This window comes from Leopardus geoffroyi, chromosome A2 (assembly GCF_018350155.1).
Source record: "Leopardus geoffroyi isolate Oge1 chromosome A2, O.geoffroyi_Oge1_pat1.0, whole genome shotgun sequence".
Lineage (NCBI taxonomy): Eukaryota > Metazoa > Chordata > Mammalia > Carnivora > Felidae > Leopardus > Leopardus geoffroyi.
In genome coordinates, this window is record NC_059331.1 from 68,140,150 (window position 1) to 68,160,164 (window position 20,015).

The window sequence follows — 20,015 nt, forward strand, 5'->3', positions numbered from 1 at the left end:
GGTTTCCCTAGGTTATTATGCATCATTTCAGGCAAAAGACTTCACTGATATCTGAAAAAAATGACAAGTTTTCGGGGCGCCTGGGTGGCGCAGTCGGTTAAGCATCCGACTTCAGCCAGGTCACGATCTCGCGGTCCGTGAGTTCGAGCCCCGCGTCGGGCTCTGGGCTGATGGCTCAGAGCCTGGAGCCTGTTTCCGATTCTGTGTCTCCCTCTCTCTCTGCCCCTCCCCCGTTCATGCTCTGTCTCTCTCTGTCCCAAAAATAAATAAACGTTGAAAAAAAAATTAAAAAAAAAAATGACAAGTTTTCATAAGTACTTCACAAAAGTACATATCCAACTGCCTACTGGAAAATGTTCAATCTGATGAGACATAAGGGAACGGAAATTAAAACCTCTATATTATTTCCTATTCCCTATACTGGTGATATAAAAGAAAGGCTAGAATTAATACTAAGTCTTGGCAAAGATGTGGATCAATTGTATATTTTATATATGGAAAATAAAATGGTAAAAAAACACTTGGGATAAATATTTGGCAGTCTATACACAAACAGAATGACTGTGTGTGATAGACACGCATGCACACACACACACACACACACACACACTACATACAAGTTAACCCCTAACTGGAAATGATCCAGATTTCCATTTTTCTTCTTATCTATTCCTCCATAATAAACCACTATAAAACTGAATGTGTTAAGGCCACATCTTTATTTAACCGCAATATTTTGTTGGTAAGGTATTTGGAATAGGATCATCTAAGCAATTCTTCTCCAAGTGCTGTCAACTGAGGTCACTGTACAATATTTAGTTGGTGGAAGGGTCATTCTAGAGAGTTTAACATGGCTTCACTGCATGCCCATTAGTGGGCACATCCGAAGTGTGTATCAGCTGGACTGTTAACCTGTGCACCTACATGTGACCTCTATATCACAGTGGTTACAGGACAATATAATCAGATGTCTTCTATGGTAATTCAGGGCACTGAGAGAGAGTGTCTGAAAAGATAAAAAGAGAATGCTATGTGTCTTTTAACACCTGGGATTGGAAAAAAAAAAACTGTTCCAGTTCACATTTCCATATTCTATTAGTCCAAGAACAAAAGAGTTCTCAAAATGCAAAAAGAAAGAAAGATACTATCTCTCCATGAGTCAGGGATATCAGAAGTATGCTTTTCTGCTCCACAAAAGACATTAGTAAAATATTTAGAAGATAAGCCACTGAGTGGGAAAAAAATATTTGAAAGCACATATCAGATAGGTATCTTAAATATACACAGAACTGTTAAAACTCAACGATAAGAAGATAAATAACACAATTTAAAAATGGGTGAAAGAGGTACCACCTCATCAAGAAGATATACCAATGGCAAATACGCATATGAAAAGGTGTTCAACACCCCATGTCATTAAGAAATTGCAAATTAAAGCCATAATGCAATATCACTACATGTCTATTAAAATGGCTGGTGAGGATTTGGAGGAACAGGGATGAGAGTCCCTCTGTGCTGGAGTCCAGTCCACTGCCGGTTAGAATGCAAAACTGACATAGACACTTCAAAAGACAGTTTGGCAGCTTCTTATGAAGATGAACATAGTCCCACTACACCATTCAGCAATTGTGTTCCCAGGTATTTATTCAAATGAGTATAAAACTTTGGCCACAACAAACCCATACATGAATGTTTGTAGCAGCTTTATTCAAAATGGACAAAACTGGGAAATAATCAAGGCCTCCTTCAATAGGTGAATGTGCTGTGGCACATACAGATAAGGAGACATTATTCAATGATAAAAAAATAAATAAATAAATAAACCATCAAGCCATAAAAGACATGGAGGAACTCTAAATGCCCATTGATAGGCATAAGAAGCCAATCTGAAAAAGCTGCAAACCCGACGATTCCAAATATACAACATTATCAAAGACGCAAAACTATGGCGACAGAATAATGATCAGTAGTTGGGGATAGGTAGAGAGCAATGAATAGGTGAAGCACCAGGTGACTTTAAGGCAGAGAAGCTATTGCATATGGTACTGTGATGATGGAGGGGCGCCTGGGTAGCTCTGTGGGTTAAGTGTCCGACTTCGGCTCAGGTCATGATCTCACGGTTTGTGAGTTCGAGCCCTGCATCAGGCTCTGTGCTGACAGCTCAGAGCCTGGACCCTGCTTTGGATTCTGGATCTTCCTCTCTCTCTGCACCTCCCCTGCTCGTGCTGTGTGTGTGTGTCTCTCTCTCTCTCTTCATAAAAATAAATAAACATTAAAAATTTTTATTTAATAAAAAAAAATACTGTGATGGTGGATATATGGTATCGTGTTTGTCTTTGTCAAAACCCATAGAATATATAACACAAAGACTGAATTCTAATATAAACTATCAACATTAATAACAATGCGTTAATATTGGCTAATCAATTGTAATATATACATATATAAATATAAATAAATAAATATATTTATTATAAATAAATAATTATAAATAAACATATAATATATAATATTTATTATATATTTTATATTAATAAGGGAAACTGGAAAGCATGTAGTGGTTTTTTGGAAATTCTTTGTACCTTCTGCTCAAATATTCTTTAAATCTAAAGCTGCTCAAAAAGTACATTAACTTTAAAAGTATATGCAACCATACTTAATTTAAAAAGACCATTTGCAGTAGAACAGATAAATAATATATGTAAAATAATCTCAATAGAAATAAATACACAGGCACGCCTGGGTGACTCAGTTGGTTAACCATCCGACTTCGGTTCGGGTCATGGTCTCACAGTTTGTTGGTTCAAGTGCCACGTTGAGTTTTCTGCTGTCAGCACAGAGTCTGCTTCAGATCTTCCCCCCCATCCCTCCCCCACTCATTCTCTCTCAAAAATAAATAGATAAACTTTAAAAAGAAATAAATGAACAGAAGAAGACATAGCCTGAAAACATCAATATTCTATTTCATTTAATCAATTTTGAAAAGAAAGAAAAATATTCTTCTAGGATAGATAAATTGCCTTTGGGTGATTTGTACTTGGGAAAAAGCAGGAGAAGTATTAATTTTTAGTAAGGTTCTATTTCCATCTATGGCTTATGGACAAATGAATGGGTTTATTTTTGAGGTTTGCTGGGTTCACTAAGCATGTTTGATCAATGTACTTTTTTGTATGTTTGATATATGCTAATGAAATATTTTAAATTGTACTAAGAAAAAAGATGACAAACTAAAAGGAAAAATAAACAAATAATAATCCTACAGGAAATTTTGAATTCAGCTCTCTGAGTCACTGATAGAGTTAACAGAAAAATAATCAATAAGGATCTAGAAGATTAGCATGATTGAACAGTGAGATTTAACAGCGAGGTTAACAAAACCAATACACTTATCTATCAATGTAGGTCTAAATAAATGTAATTATACAGATAAGTACTTATTTCAGGATGATTTCTGAACACATTGGACGTAAGCTTATAACTAATAACCAAATATACATCTAGGAAGATGGCAGTGGAATAGAATGACCCTAGGCTCACCTTGTCCCATGAATACAACTAGCTAACTATCAAATCGTCCTAAATAACCCCAAAATTGGCCCAAAGACTGATGAAAAAAATTCCAGAACTAAAAGAGAAAAGGCCACATCAAAGAAGGTAGGAAGTGCAAAAATGCAGAGTGTGAGATACAGAAATAGTGACCACTGTGGTAGGGAGGGGGCCACAGTCGCAGAGAAGGGTGAGAGACAGACTAGCACACAGGAAAGCATGAATAGGGAAAACAAATCTCCATAGCAATTGGCTTGGAAAGCAAGAAGGACCAAATTTTGTGAGTTCTTGCAACCAGCACGGCTTAAAAGCCTAAAGACTTAAAGGTCAATGGGCATGGCTTAGGTAGAGCCTGTATGGGATTGCACTTTCCTTGATGCAAAGACAGTCAAACAACCTGCAGACTTACAACAAGGAAACATTAATCTGAAGAATGTCTGGGAAACAGAGTGGGAAGGTTATTCACTCATCTCAGGGCATGTCCCTGAGAGACAGCTTTCACAAAGTCACCCCTCCAGGAACAAAGGAACTGGCTGGCTAGCACCATTTCCCTCTCCTGTCCCTCAGCACATGCACAAAGCCACCTGTGGGAACCAGCACTGTGACTTCACTTGCTACTTGATTTGTTTTTACCAAGTCCCATCCCCTCTATGCTCTGTTGGAACTGCTTCTTCCAGCCACACTTGGCCCAGTCCCAATGTGGTGAGCCCTCTCCCCCAGAAGACCAGCCCAAACCTCTGCTCAAACTGTGGAGCATTGGTTCTGGCAGCAGTGATGACAGGTCTTACTTCACAAACAGACCCAAGTACACCTTGTCAAATCATGCCACATTCTGGTTAGGAACCAAACACTGCTCACAGCACACAAAGAGCTTCTGCAGATGACTGGTTTAAAGGATAAAGCGGCTAAGACAAAACAGCAGAGGACACAAAACACACACTGGAGGCACTCCTGGAAGCACCAGGTCCTGGAAAATAAGGAAGACTGCACATCAGGGCACCATAGGACTACTTCTCTAGAAAGACATTATGCTCAAGAACAGGAAACATAGCTGACTTGCCTAACACAGAGAAACAGGCACAGAGACTTAAACAAAATGAGAAGATAGAGAAATTTGTCCCAATTGAAAGAACAAGACAAGGCCATTGCCAGGGATCTAAGCAAAATATAAGTAACACACCTGACAGAATTTAAAGCAATGATCATAAGGATACTCAATGAACTTGATATAAAAGTGGAAGACATGAGTAAGCCTCTTAACACAAAGATAAGGAATGACATAGTAGAGATAAAGGGCTCAATAAATGAAATGAGAAACACACTTGATGGAATGAGCAGCAGGCTGGAAGAAGCAGCAGAAGGAATAAGTGACCTAGAAGACAGGTAATGAAAAGCAATCAAGCTGAACAAAAGAAAGAATTATGCAAAATGTCAATAGACTTAGGGAACTCAATGATTCCACCAAACATAATAACATTCATATTATAGGATTCCCAGAAGAAGAAGAGAGAGAAAGGGAGGCAGAAAAGTAATTTAAAGAAATGATAGCTGAAAACTCACCTAATTTGGAGAAAGATACAGACTTTCAGATCCAGGACACACAAAGAACCCCCATCAGAAATCAGCGAAAGGAGATCCACGCCAAGACACATTATAATTAAATTGGTAACATATAGTAATAAAGAAAAAAAAATAAAGCAGCAAGACAAAAGAACCCAGTCATATACATAAGAAAAGCCATAAGGCTAGGAAAGGAATTTTCAGTAAAAACTTCCCAGAATGGAGTGGCATGATATTTGAAGTGCTGAGTGGGAAAAATATTCAGTCAACAATACTCTTTCCAGCAAGGCTAACATTCAGAATAGAAGAAGAGATAAGAATTTCCCAGATAAACAAAAACTAAAGGAGTTCATGGTTACTAAGTCAGCTCTGCAAGAAATATTAAAGGGGACACTTCGAGTGGAAAGGAGAGACCAAAATGGCAATATAAAGGCAGGAAAGAAGTGAGTATAGAAGTGAGAAGAAATAGAAGTGAGTATTTCTGTAAATAAACAGTCAAGGAATACATAGAATAAAAGGATGTAAAATATAACAACATATACCTAAAACATGGAGAGGAAAAAAGGAAAGAGAGAAGGACAAGAAAGGATCAGATAAGATCGCCATAAACAACCACAAAACCAGTGAGAGAATGGCAATAAATAAATATCTATCAATAATTATTATTAAGTTCCTAAGCCCTCCAATCAAAAGACATAAGGTGGGGTGCCTACGTGGCTCAGTTGGTTGAGTGCCCAACTCTTGATTTCAGCTCAGGTTATGATCTCATGGGTTCATGAGTTATAGCCCCACATTGGGCTCTACTCTGACAGCACAGAGTCTGCTTGGAATTCTCTGTCCCCCTCTTTCTCTATGCCTACCCCTCCGCCATGCACTCTGTCTTTCAAAATAAATAATAAAAAAAAACTTAAAAGAAAAGACATAAGGTGTCAGAATGGATTAAAAAGCAAAACCCATCTAAATGGTGACTACAAGAGACATATTTGAAACCTAAAGGCGCCTGTAGAGTGAAAATAAGAGAATAGAGAAACATGTCATGCAAATGGATGTCAAAAGAAAGCCAAAGTAGTGATACTTATGTCAGACAAAATAGACTTTAAAACAAAGACTGTAACAGGAAAAAAAGAAAGACACTATATAATAATGAAAGGGGACAATATTTTTAGATACAAGAAGATAAAATGTAAAAATTTTGCACCCATCTCAACTACATAAAAAATTAATAATAAACATAAAGGAATTAATCAATAATAACAAAATAATAGTAGGGGACTTTAACACTCTGTTGACACCAGTGGAAAGATCATCTAAACAAAAAACCAACAAGGAAATAATGCCTTTGAATGACACTCTGGACTAGATGGACTTAACAGATACATTCAGAACATTCCACCTTAAAACAGCAGAATATACATGCTTTTCAAGTGCACATGAAACATTCTCCAGAATATATCATATATTAGACTAAAAAATTAGCCTAAACAAAATTCAAGATGATCAAAATCATACAATGCATCATTTCTGACCATAATTCTACAAAACTAGAACTCAACCATGAGAATATGTCTGGAAAGACCACAAACACATGGAGGTTAAATAGCATGCAGTAAACAATGAATGGGTTGACTAGGAAATCAAAGAAATTATATATGGATATATATAATTAATTATATATATATTAATTATATGGATATAATTATCCATTATATATGTGTGTGTGTATATATATATATATATATATATATATATATATACATATATGGGGTGTTATATACATATTGGAATATTATTCAGCCATAAAAAGAATGAAATCTTGCCATTTGCAACATCAATGGAGCTAGAGAATATAATGCTAAGCAAAGTCAGTCAGTCAGAGAAAGATAAATGCCATATAATTTCACTCATATATGGAATTTGAGAAACAAAAGAAATGAGCACATTGGAAAACAAGAGAGAAACAGAGATACAAACCAAGAAATAGACTCTTAATTTTGGAGAACCAACTGATGGCTACCAGAATGGAGGGGTAGAGGGATGAGTTAAATAGGTAATGGGGGTGAAGGGGAACAGTTGTGATGATAACCACCAGGTGATGTATGAAATTGCTGAATCACTGTACTGTGCACCTAAAAATAATATAACATTGTTAACTAACTGGAATTAAAATAAAAACTTAAAAGGCCAAAAAAAAAAAAAAAAGCGAATAACCAAATATAAGTAAGCATTTCAAACTTTTCTTTTTTGTTACTAATTAAGAAATATTCTTGATATTAGAAATCAATTTGAATGGATTGGATGTCTTGTAAGGCAAGTGATCTTACATTTGGTTACTCAAATACATACATATATCTATATATCTATATCTACATGCTTTTACATCTGTATATCTATTTCCAATAGCCTTGTAAAATTTTTAATAACATTGATGCCTGTACAATCTCTCTAATCTATAAGAGTACACGTATCACAAGGCATCACAGCTTTTCTGCTATAAACTTTAAATTATTACTTGATATTAGTAAAGTTATTATAATAAAAAATAATAACAATATATTATTTGTATAATGCTAATATAATTAACATAAAAAGCCAGAATGATAGCAGTTCTTTAAAATTTTTCACAAAATTGAATATAAGATTGTTGTAAACATGCCCCCAAATATTTCACTGTCAACGTGATGGCAGTCCTGGGGCGGTTGGGTGACTCAGTTGGTTAAGCGTCTGACTTCAGCTCAGGTCATGATCTTGCTGTTCATGAGTCCAAGCCCCACATTGGGCCATTGGGCTGTGTGCTGACAGCTTGGAACCTGGAGCCTTCTTCATATTCTGTGTCTCTCTCTCTTTCTCTCTCTGCTCCTCCCTGCTCATTCTCTCTTTCTCTCTCCCTCTCTCTCTCTCTCTCTCAAAAATAAATAAACATTAAAATAAAAAAAAAAATATGATGGCAGTCCTTTTTTTGAATAGGTAGATGATAGGTTAATTGATAGGTACGTAAAGATAGATAAGCATATATACATGTATAAATTAGGTTTTCAAGGCTCACATATATAAAGTGCATAGAGATGCTATATATATGTTTTTGGACTGTGGATCTAAGGAGGCTCTTTGGAGATGACATCAACATCCTTTGTATCAGACAAGAACCCAGGAATAGAAAGTTGCAGGTGCACTGGTGCCATTTCTTAGCATCCCGTGAAGAGACAGGTTTGAGTCAGGGTGAAACTAAATGCTCCTATTCCTGCTCTCTTGTTTTATGTGGTGAACAGAGCATGACCTTGTGAGACCAGACAGTCAAATTCAAGGCCATGTGTTGTTTGATGTATTATTAGTGGAGAAATTCCAGCACCTGGAGACCTTGACGGTCAGAAACAGCTGTTGTGGAGAGATAGCTTGTGAGAAGCACAGCCTCTCATAATGGAAGGAGGACAAGATTCTCAATCTCATCCAGCTTTTCATCAGCCAGTTCTGGGTGAGTCTCCATGTTCATTCACTGGAGAATCCTTACTGCTCTTCTTCATGTTGGCAGTGTGGACTACAGGGAACCAGTCTTCTATTCTGATGGTAACATATTATAGATTAAAGTCTACCTATTTCCTATGTCCTATGTTCAGGTAATTTCCAAATCAATACAGAAAGAACTCCCAGGGGTGCCTGGGTGGCTCATTTGGTTAAGTGTATGACTTCAGCTCAGGTTATGAGCTCATGGTATGTGGGTTCAAGCCCAACTCAGAGCCTGGAGCCTGCTTCAGATTCTGTGTCTCCCTTTCTCTCTGCCCCTCTCCCTGCTAGCACTCAGTCTCTCTCTGTTGAATAAAAACGTTTAAAAAAATCTAAAAAAAGAACCCCCAAAGCACTCCAATATTTTGAAAAGAAAGTATCTATAATTATTCATACGGAAAATTTGGTACTCAGTATATATTGTGATCATCTTATTTTGTGTAAGACAAATGAAGTTATAGAATAGAATGAACTTTGACTATTATGGTGTGTGTGTGTTTGCAAAAGCAGACAAGGTATTGCAATGTTTTACATTATTATCCATTACAGGAAAGAAATTTCAACTTTTGAACCTAATTAACAAAAGGCTATTGCTTTTCTACATTTTTATTAAGGCGAAGGCAATCTATTTAAAAATAATTCAATTTATTGTAGATATGCTACAAATTGCTGCGAAGTGAGTTGCTAGCCATGGCCTGTCAGAGCAAATATGTTGTACAAATCTCAGATGAAAATTAGTATTATCATTTTGTACCACATCAAAAACAGCTCAGATTGGTAAAATTATTTCCAAGTCACGAAAACAGCAAATATACTCAAGAAAGAGCGGAGCAATCCCAAGTCTCTATTTTCTACTTATCCAGTTTGTCACCTGAATGAAGTCCCATACTCTGCAAATCTCTTCATCACGTGGATGCTCTATTTTAATAATTTCACAGCACTGCTATTGCCAAGAGATGATTTGCAGAAATCAGAACACAAATTAAGTTCAAGTGGGACATCCCCATGAACACACCCCATCATCTGACTGATGAGTACACAGACCATGTATGCTGATCAGCCCAAGATCATTCCTCTCATTCACTGCATTAGCTCAGACATAAAACACAAGAATAGAGGACGATAAACTCCCACCTTTATCCTGCAAAAGGAGATTTGATCACCCTATTTGACCACCCTGCGTTATTTGAACACAGCCATGGGAAAGTGCCAAAGTAACTTAACCAAAGCAAGAGTCCAGACAAATACCTTCTTACTGCTAATGTATAAAGAAATAAAAACTGATTTGGGTGGTATGACCAACACTGGACAGCACTGAAAAGGAGACGATTGGGTCAGTTAAGAAAATTTATGAAAGTAACATAATCCGGTGCATCGTTTAAAAATTTCAGAAAATTTTTTGAGGCGCCTGAGTGGCTGGAGTGGTTAAGCCTCTCACTCTTGATTTCAGTTCAGGTCATGATCTCACGGTTTGTGGGTTCTAGCCCCAGATCAGGTTCTGAGCTAACGATGAGGAGCCTGCTTAGTGTTCTCTTTCTCTCCCTCTCTTCCCCTCCCCCACTTCCCCTCTCTGTCTCTCTCTCTCTATCAAAATAAATAAAAATTTCAACAAGCTTTTTGACCTCTTCTATAAAATGCAAGGAGGTATAGTCTCTACAAAACGAGATAAAATATAGAAGAGAAGAGCTTAAAATAGGAAGAAAGGAGGTACATGAAAGAAAACCAGAAGAAACGCAGGCACTTAGGCAAGATGGAAAGGAAATCGGGTTGACACAAATGATTATAGGGAAAAGAATCTTCAAATATTAAGGAGGTAAAAAGCTGAACTGATAATGTGGGGACTCAAAAGTGGTTGAATACCAACTTGAAAATTCCAATAATACAGAAAGGAAGTATAACTAAATTAAAATATCAGATAAAGGTATATAAAGATTTATTCCCTAAGTTAAGAAAGCAGAGACCAAAGTTTTGAACTGTATGTATTTCAGGACAGAAACCTTGAAGAAATAGAATGGAAACAATAACAAATAATATGATTGAACAGAATAAAATTTTATTTTATTTTATTTTATTTATTTTATTTTATTTTTTAAGTTTATTTTGAGAGAGAGAGAGAGCAAGCAGAAGCAAGTGGGGGAGGGGCAAGGAGAGAGGGAGAGAGAGAATCCCAAGCCGGCTCTGTATTGTCAGCACAGAGTCTGACTTGGGGCTTAATCTCACAAACCACAAGATGATATCCTGAGATCAAGAGTCAGACGCTTAACCTACAGAGTCACCCAGGAGCCCCCAGAATAAAATGTTTAAATATCAGAGAGATTGCCTTAATTTATCTGAAATTTTAATTTTGATTTCTTATTCAACACCACAATTATTAGGAGAGTATCATTTAGTAATATTATTTGCAATTTTATTTTATTATAAATATTTGGCCTGGACAAATTCTGTTTTTTTTTAATTACATATACATTATATTTTATTTTTTTAATTCTGTTCATTAAGTTATATATGTTATATGTTCATTAAGTTATATTTTATATAACTGTATATATTATATATAACTTAATATATATATATATATTAATAATATATATATATAACTCTTTCTCTATACACACACACATATATATATATACATATATATTCATCACATGTATTGATTTCTATTGTTAAACAAAATGTGCTTTTTTGCATTCCTGCAATAAAATAAACCTAACTTTCCAACTTGATTGGGGCATATTATTCATTCTGTAGGTCAATATACTTGAATTGTATCTTTAGAATTATTGTGTCTATGTTTATAAGAGTTACTGGCCCACAAATTTCCATTCTTACAACAATGATAGAAGATCACCTGAGAATATTAAAACTTTAAATTTTCTTACTTCCATTCTGTCTTCTGTGCTCTAAATGTAGTCTATTTTAATTATGTGGTGGATATATGGTGGATAGACGGATAGGCGATAGATAATAGATGACAAGAAATCATCATCTTATGGCTTTATTCAGTCCAATAGTATTCATTTAGATTTTCACACACATTCATCTATTTCCATCATTTGTCCCTGAACCTCTGAGATTCCATATGGGATAATTTCCTTCTATTGAAAACACACTTTAGAAACACAGTTGGGAAAATGAAGTTTAAATATGATACCTCATATAAAATTAAAAAAAAAATACCTAAGAAAAATTTCTGTGCAAGGAGCACAGGCCTACTCATAGAAAATTCATTTTAACGCATTTAATTATGCATAGTTTTGTTTTCTATTTAAATATTAAAGTATGGTGCCAATACACCACAGTGGCTGTATGTCTCGCTTCCTTTGCTCAGCATGTAGTGTGCAAATGCAAAAAGCTGTTTATTAATATTATACCTACTATTTCCTGGCTCTTACAAAGCTTTGTAGTTACCTTAATATCAAATTTATATTTATAATAGACCTATATAATACCCATTAGCATCCTTATCTCAGATAGGAAGAAATTTAGCCTCTGTAGGGCAAAGTAGCTTACCAACAGAGAGAACTCAGCATTAAAGTCTGTATAACTCAAGATCCTGCCTTCTTTCCATTTTCTTTATTGCCTTTTATGTATGTGTTATACGTTCAATAAATTCTCTTTCTTTAAATTGAATTTAACCCAAGAAGCAATGTTTTGTTGAACAATAAATGTGATATAGGACACTCTTCCTAACTTTCAGTTATGATACAGTTCATGTAAAAACAAAATATTTCATTGTGCTGGAAACTTAAAATAATGAAAATGGCACTTTCCACTTAACCAGAAACTGAAGGAAATCAAGTTGAATTACATGAGGTATAGAAAGCAAGTAGAAAAGGAACTGAATAAAATCTGTCCTTTACATTCCTTATTTTTTAAGCCTTTGAATAAATGTTTTTCCCCCAGTGGACTATCTTAGTCTGTCTGAAAAATAGACTTCTGTGTCTTGTATATTTAAGAAGGGCTCACTCCATGACAAACATTTCCTAAAATGCATCTTTCAAATGCATGAACTGAGTCTTACTAGACCTGAAGTCCACTCCATAATGCTTAATTGATGGCTAGTCATTATATGCTCTGTGAACTTGAGTGAAAGCTGTCCATAAGGCATACATGGAACGATGGAAAATGTGACGACAGATGATGAATGTTAGGTCAATAACCTTCAAAGATGACCTTACTTCTCTTTTCAATTAATTTCTCATGTCTTAAGATTTAATCTCTTCATTTCTCTTTCCTCTTGTTCCCAAATTGTGATGTACCAAAACACTATGCAAGCCGATTATAAAATGTAAAAAAAAAAAAAAAAAAAAAAAAAAAAAAAAAAAAGGCACTTTTTCTGTTACACAGATCCAAGCTAACTGGCATTTCTATAGCCCAGATATTTCCTTTGTAAATTCTTTATTCTCAACTGGAAGTCTTTAATAATATTTCTGAAGGGATACAAATATGCCTGTGCTCATTGCGATATGATACATTGTGATCCATTTTTAGACCTAGTAATTCCTGAAAACAATTTGCCTATGCTAAGATTCAGTGTGCTAGAAAACAGTAAACTTTTATAAGATGTAGCTGTCTTAGAAACTGACTTTGAGGGCGCCTGGGTGGCGCAGTCGGTTAAGCGCCGACTTCAGCCAGGTCACGATCTCGCGGTCCGTGAGTTCGAGCCCTGCGTCGGGCTCTGGGCTGATGGCTCAGAGCCTGGAGCCTGTTTCTGATTCTGTGTCTCCCTCTCTCTCTGCCCCTCCCCCGTTCATGCTCTGTCTCTCTCTGTCCCAAAAATAAATATAAATGTTGAAAAAAAAATTAAAAAAAAAAAAAAAGAAACTGACTTTGAAAATTATAGGCTTATATTCTTAAGTGTCATCTCATTGGATGGTGTTGGGATATCTTCTAATTTATTTTGCAAATGCTTCAGTTTCTTAAGTTTTTTTTTTTTTAATTTTCTATTTTACTCTTTTTTAGTTTTAGGTTTATTTATTCTGAGAGAGAAAGAGAGAGAGAGAGAGAGAGCATGAGCATAGGAGAGGTGAAGACAGAGAAGGAGAGAGAGAGTATCCCATGCAGGGTCTGCTCTGTCAGCGCAGAGCCCCATATGGGGCTTGAACTCACAAACTGTGAGATCATGACCTGAGCTGAAATGAAGAGCCAGGCACTTAACCAATTGAGCCACCCAGGCGCCCCACAATTTCTTAATTTTTATTTTGAGATGACTGTAGACTCACTTGTAATTTTAAGAAAAATATGCATATGATGCCATATAACCTATATACAGTTGCACACCCTTGCATAACTATAGAGCATCACAACTGGGAAATTGACATTGATATAATCCATTCACTTTTTTGCTTCACCCGTTTTAATTTCTTTTAATGTTTATTTATTTTTGAGAGACAGAGAGCAGGGGGAGGGGCAGGGAGAGACTGGGGCCGAGGATCTGAAGCAGACTCTGTGTTGACAGCAGCGAGCTGGATGTGGGGCTCGAACTCACTAACTGAGGCACCCAGGTGCCCTGTTTCACAGTTTTAAATGCATTCATTTTTGTTCTATATGTGTATGTGCTTTCAATCTTATACAAATGTGTCATTTGTATAATTTAAAAAAAAATTTTGAATGTGTTTACTTTTGAGAGAGAGAGAGAGCAGGGGAGGGGGAGAGAGAGAGGGAGACACAGAATCTGAACCAGGCTCTAGGTTCTGAGCTGTCAACACAGAGCCTGATGTGGGGCTCGAACCCACAAACTGTGAGATCATGACCTGAGCCAAAGTTGGACGCTCAACTGACTGAGCCACCCAGGTGCCCCTGTTTAAATTTTTAAAAGTTACTGTTTGCATAGTGTTTATCATCTTACTTTTACTTTCAACCTATATTGCTGTATTTGATACAAGTTTCCTTAAGATAGCGTGTTGATGAGTCATATATAACCATGCTATATTTTTTCCATGCTGCTAATCTCTCTTAATTGGGATACTTAAACCATTTATGTTATTTGGAGTAATTATGGATATGTTAGGTCTTAAGTCTGTCATTTTAGTATTTTCTATTTGCTTCATCTGTATCTCAGTGGAACAACTTTTCTTGTCTTCCTGTGGATTACTTAACTTTTTTAAAAGTATTCCATTTTGGTTTATATTTTATTTTATTTATTTTTACTTAAAAATTTGTTTTTAATGTTTTTACTTATTTTTGAGGCAGACAGAGACAGAGCATGAGCAGGAGAGGGGCAGAGAGAGGCGGGGACACAGAATCGAAGCAGGCTCCAGGCTCTGAGCTGTCAGCACAGAGCCCGACTCGGGGCTCGAACTCATGGAGTGTGAGATCATGACCTGAGCTGAAGCCGGACACTCAACTGACTGAGCCACCCAGGCGCCCCAATTTTATTTTATTGTTTTAAAAAAAATTAAGATTATTTATTTATCTTGAGAGACAGAGCAAGCAGGGTAGGGGAAGAAAGAGAAGGGGGGAGAGAGAGAGTCCTAAGGAGGCTCCGCATTGTCAGATTACCTGACAGACCTGATGCAGGTCTTGAACTCATGAACCGTGAGCTCATGACCTGAGCCAAAATCAAGGGTTGGATGCTCAACTGACTGAGCCACCCAGGTGCCCCATCACCTTGTTTCATTTTTATTTGTTAATGTTTGTGAGAATATTGGTTTGGCTACTTTTCTTTGTGGTGGCAATATATACATATATGTACATACACACAGATGTAAATATATAGAGAATAATTTAATATATATTATATATTAGCATATATATTAGTTACATATTGCATGTATAGTATATATGTGTGTGTGTATATATATACACGTACACACACTATATGCAACATACAATAATATCTATACACATTATATTATATACAGATGTATAAAAACAATCCCAGTGTATTGGTATTGCTTCTAGTGATGTGAAGAAATGTATTTCCATTTAAGTTCCTTTACCCTCCTGACTTTTTAAATATAATTTTTTAAATTATTTTTCTAAATATATTGAACCTCGCATTAGATGTTGTTATAATTTTTGCTTCAACCATATTTATAATTTAAGAAGCATATGAGCATGAACTCAGTCTATTATTTTGCTCCGTATTTTATTCCTGTGCCCAGACTGAGTATTCAAACCGGGAGCGGGGGTAGGGGGGGCTGTTAGTGAGCTGAGATTGGTCTCACGGGGACTCCTCTCTTAGTTTGTGGCCAGATTCTAATGCTCTGTAGTTTGGGTCAAGGTTTTGGGTAGACTTACTCAGCTTGGAGGCCTGTATTCTCTACCTCACAATTTGTCTAACTCTGGTTTCATTAAATATTTTAAGATTTACTTCCAAACTAGCATCGTGTCCTTTTCCCCGGGAAGCAAAATTAGGAAAATCAGCCAGCTGGCTCTGCAACGCGTCAACATGACACAAGTGGCCTGTGTTGCCTGCAGTGGCCATTTCGCTTAGCCCGCCTCTGCCGAATCTTAGCAAACTCAGTCACTGCCATCGGACGGAGCTCTTACCAAGTTTGCTATCCAGATGGTGACTTGATAATTGACTAAGAGAAAATAAAGATATATATTCTTACACTTTATGCTTCTCTCTATACATTCGCCACCAAAAAGACCCTCATCTTAACTCTATGCTAGTGACCCATATTTGATAAGCTCACAGATTATACTAGTGTGTTGTGTGTGATAAAAGTAACCTAGAGAAGCTAAAATAGTCCCCTTCTCATGATCCTGTAGGTTTACAAACACGTTCAGGCCACATGAGAGGGATTTTTTTTTTTTTTCACACGCACAAAAAAACAATTTTACAGAAGATTTTGGTACTTAGATTGAACAGTTTAGTATATAACAAGAATAAAATAATAAATAGTAAGAACACAAATGCCCGCATATTACTGATTTATGACTATCCAAATACAAATAAATATTTATCCAGTGTCAAAATTTCTGAATAATAATAATAAAATGTTCACAAAGTGTATATTATTAAGGTTTCAATGTTCAACATAATTATAATTTATTTCTTTGCATGTTTCAAATATTTACATTAAACAATATTTTACACGTTCAACAACATGTATCGTAAACTTTCTGGATCTTAGAAACATAATATTAAATTAGCAAATTCATATTTACACATATGCAGACACTTGCACATAATCTGTGTGTGCATATGTGCATGCGGGGGTGTGTGTGTGTGTGTGTGTGTAAAATCCAAGTGTATGAGTTCTAACATTTGTCCCTGACTACTAGATTCTAAGGTTTCATTTAATATCTTTAGATCATGTGTGTGTAAAGTATTTACCTCATAAATATACGACAGTGGAAAAATACCAAGGTATTAAACTCACTCTATGCACATCTTTGCTTTTTTTTAATTTAGGCTTTTCCTGCAAAACCTGCAGTAATCCCTATACACAAAGTAATCTTCTGGATAAAAAAGTAAATATTTTTCTGAAGAACTAATCTTTAATTAGTTCTTAATAATATTTCCCTTCATGGTTCTGAAACTCGTACATTTGTGAGTATGTTATGACTAATATTTTTTTCTGAAAATATTGGCATTTGTTAATGTAACTCAAACAATTATTGATTTAAAAAAGATTGAATATCACATACATTCTGAATCTCAGGGTGCTTAGGGTTCTGATTTAATCAGTCGTCAGCTGTTCATCAATACTTTAATCACTGTAAAAACATATATATTTCTTTGTGTGAGAAATGTCCAGGAGACTCACTGGGTTTCTTCTTCTTCTCCTTCTTCCCCTTTTTTTAAATTTTGTTCACCCATAACATATATCATTGATTAATCCACAGACAGGTTAATGTCCACAGTAAGGGAAAATAAGAAAAATGAATGAAGCTAGTAAGATAGAGATAAGAAAAGATAATAAATTTATAAAACAAGTAGGGCCATCTATCTTGATAATGGGGATCATATCCTGAAATATTGGCTACACTTATAACCCTACTGTGAATTTGGATGATATAAAATTGGATTATTTTTTTTATAACTGTAAATACCCCAATTTGATTAAGATGAACACATTAATAATTTATCATTAGGTCACTTTAAAATAAATAATAGGTATAAGATAATAAAACAAATAAAAATAATAGACACTTTATCATTTTCTTGTCCTGCTATTTAACATTTATTATTTTATTTAACATCATTTAAGTTAAAATATACATATACGTGTGTATATGTATATATAAAATACACACATATACACTATATATATATATTATATATATACACACATATACACACTATATATATATTTATATATATATAATGTAAGGTATATATATAATATATATAAGGTACATATATAATATAAATATATGTATTTAAAATATATATAAGATATATATATATAATATATATATATATATATATATATATATATATATATATAATGTAAGGTATATATACCTTACCTAAATGTAAGAACTGAAATAGTAAAATTCCTAAAAGAACACATAGGCAATAATCTCTTGGACATTAGCTTTAGCAATATTGTTCCCAGATATGTCTCCTGACGCAAGGAAAACAAAAGCAAAAATAAATTATTGTGACTACATTAAACTAAAAAGTTTTTGCCATAAACAAAGTGGAAAAGCAGCCGACTGAATGGCAGAAGATATTTGCACATGATATAACTGATGTTATATCCAATATATCCAAAATATATAAAGAACTTATACAATTCAACACCAACACCAACACACACACACACACACACACACACACACACAGACACACACACACACACTCCAATTAAAAATGGGCAGAAGATCCCCTCTCTCTGTTCCTCCCCTACTCCCACTCTGTCTCTCTCTCTCTCTCTCAAAAATAAAATAGAGATAAAAAAAATTAAAAAGGCAGGGATCCACCTGGGTGGCTCAATCAGTTACACATCTGACTTTGGCTCAGATCATTATCTCACAGGGCTCGTGGGTTTGAGCCCACATCAGGTTTTGTGCTGACAGCTCAGAGCCTGGAGCCTGCTTCAGATTCTGTGTCTCCCTCTCTCTTGTCCCTCCCCCACTTGCACTCCGTCCCTCTCTCTCTCAAAAATAAAATAAAGATTATTTTTTTTTTAAATGGGCAGAAGACCTAAATATGTTTTCCCAAGAAGACATACAAATGGCCAATAGACACATGAAAAGATGCTCAATAACACTAAATGTTAGATAAATGCAAATTAAAACCACAATGAAATATCACTTTGTACCTGTCAGAACGTATAGTATCAAAAATATAAAACATGACAGTGTCAGAAGGATGTGGAGAAAAAGGAACACTTGTGCATTATTAGTGGGAATGTAAATTGGTGTAGCCACTATGGGAAACAATATGGAGATTCCTCAAAAAATTAAAAAAAAAAAAGAGCTACTACATGACCCAGCAATGGTTATTTACCCAAAGAAAACAAAAACACGAATTCAAAAAGATATATGTTATCTATGTTATCACAGTACTGTGTTACAATAGCCAAGATATGGAAGCAACCTAGTGTCCATCAACAGATACACTTTATATATTTGTACATATATATTTGTATATATATATATATAAAGTCAAATGAATGGATTGTATGTGTATCTATATGTATATATGGAAATAAAGTCAGACAGAGAAAAACTTATTTCACTTATAAGTGGAATCTAAAAAACAGAACAAATGAACAAAGAGTGAAACAAAAAAGTAGATTCATAATTCATAAGTACGTAGAACAAACTGGTATTACCAGAGGGGAGGGAGGTAGGGGGACAGGTGAAATAGGTGAAGGGAAAAATTAATAAAATAAAATAAAATATAAAATAAAGTAAAATAAAAATACTGAATCTTAATTAACAAATGAGTATAACAATTTAACTTATTCATGGTTTGTGGTAATAAATTTTAGCATGTGTAATTATATTATTTCATTATAGTGTTAACATATAAAGTATACATAGTAATAGAGGGGCACAGGGTGACTCAGTCAGTTGAACGGTTGAGTGTCTGACTTCAGCTCAAGTCACGATCTCATGTTTGTGGACTTGAGCCCCGCATCAGGCTCTGTGCTGACAGCTTGGAGCCCGGAGCCTGCTTTAGATTCTGTGTCTTTCTCTCTTTCCCTGCCACTCCCCTGTTCATGCTCTGTTTCTCTGTCTCTCAAAAAATGAAATAAAACTTAAAAAAAAAAATTTAAAGAAACAGAATATACAGTTGACATGTTTGCAATATCATGATCTGTCTGTTCTTATGGATATGATTTTATATTAAAGTAATTAATAAGTACCTTATTTCTTCATTTTCAATTTAAATGGTGTATTTTTGTTGTTGTTGTTGTTGATGAAACATGTATTGATAGGTAATGATATGCAGATCTTTTGAAAATATTACAGGCACATAACAGTGTCATTAAACATTC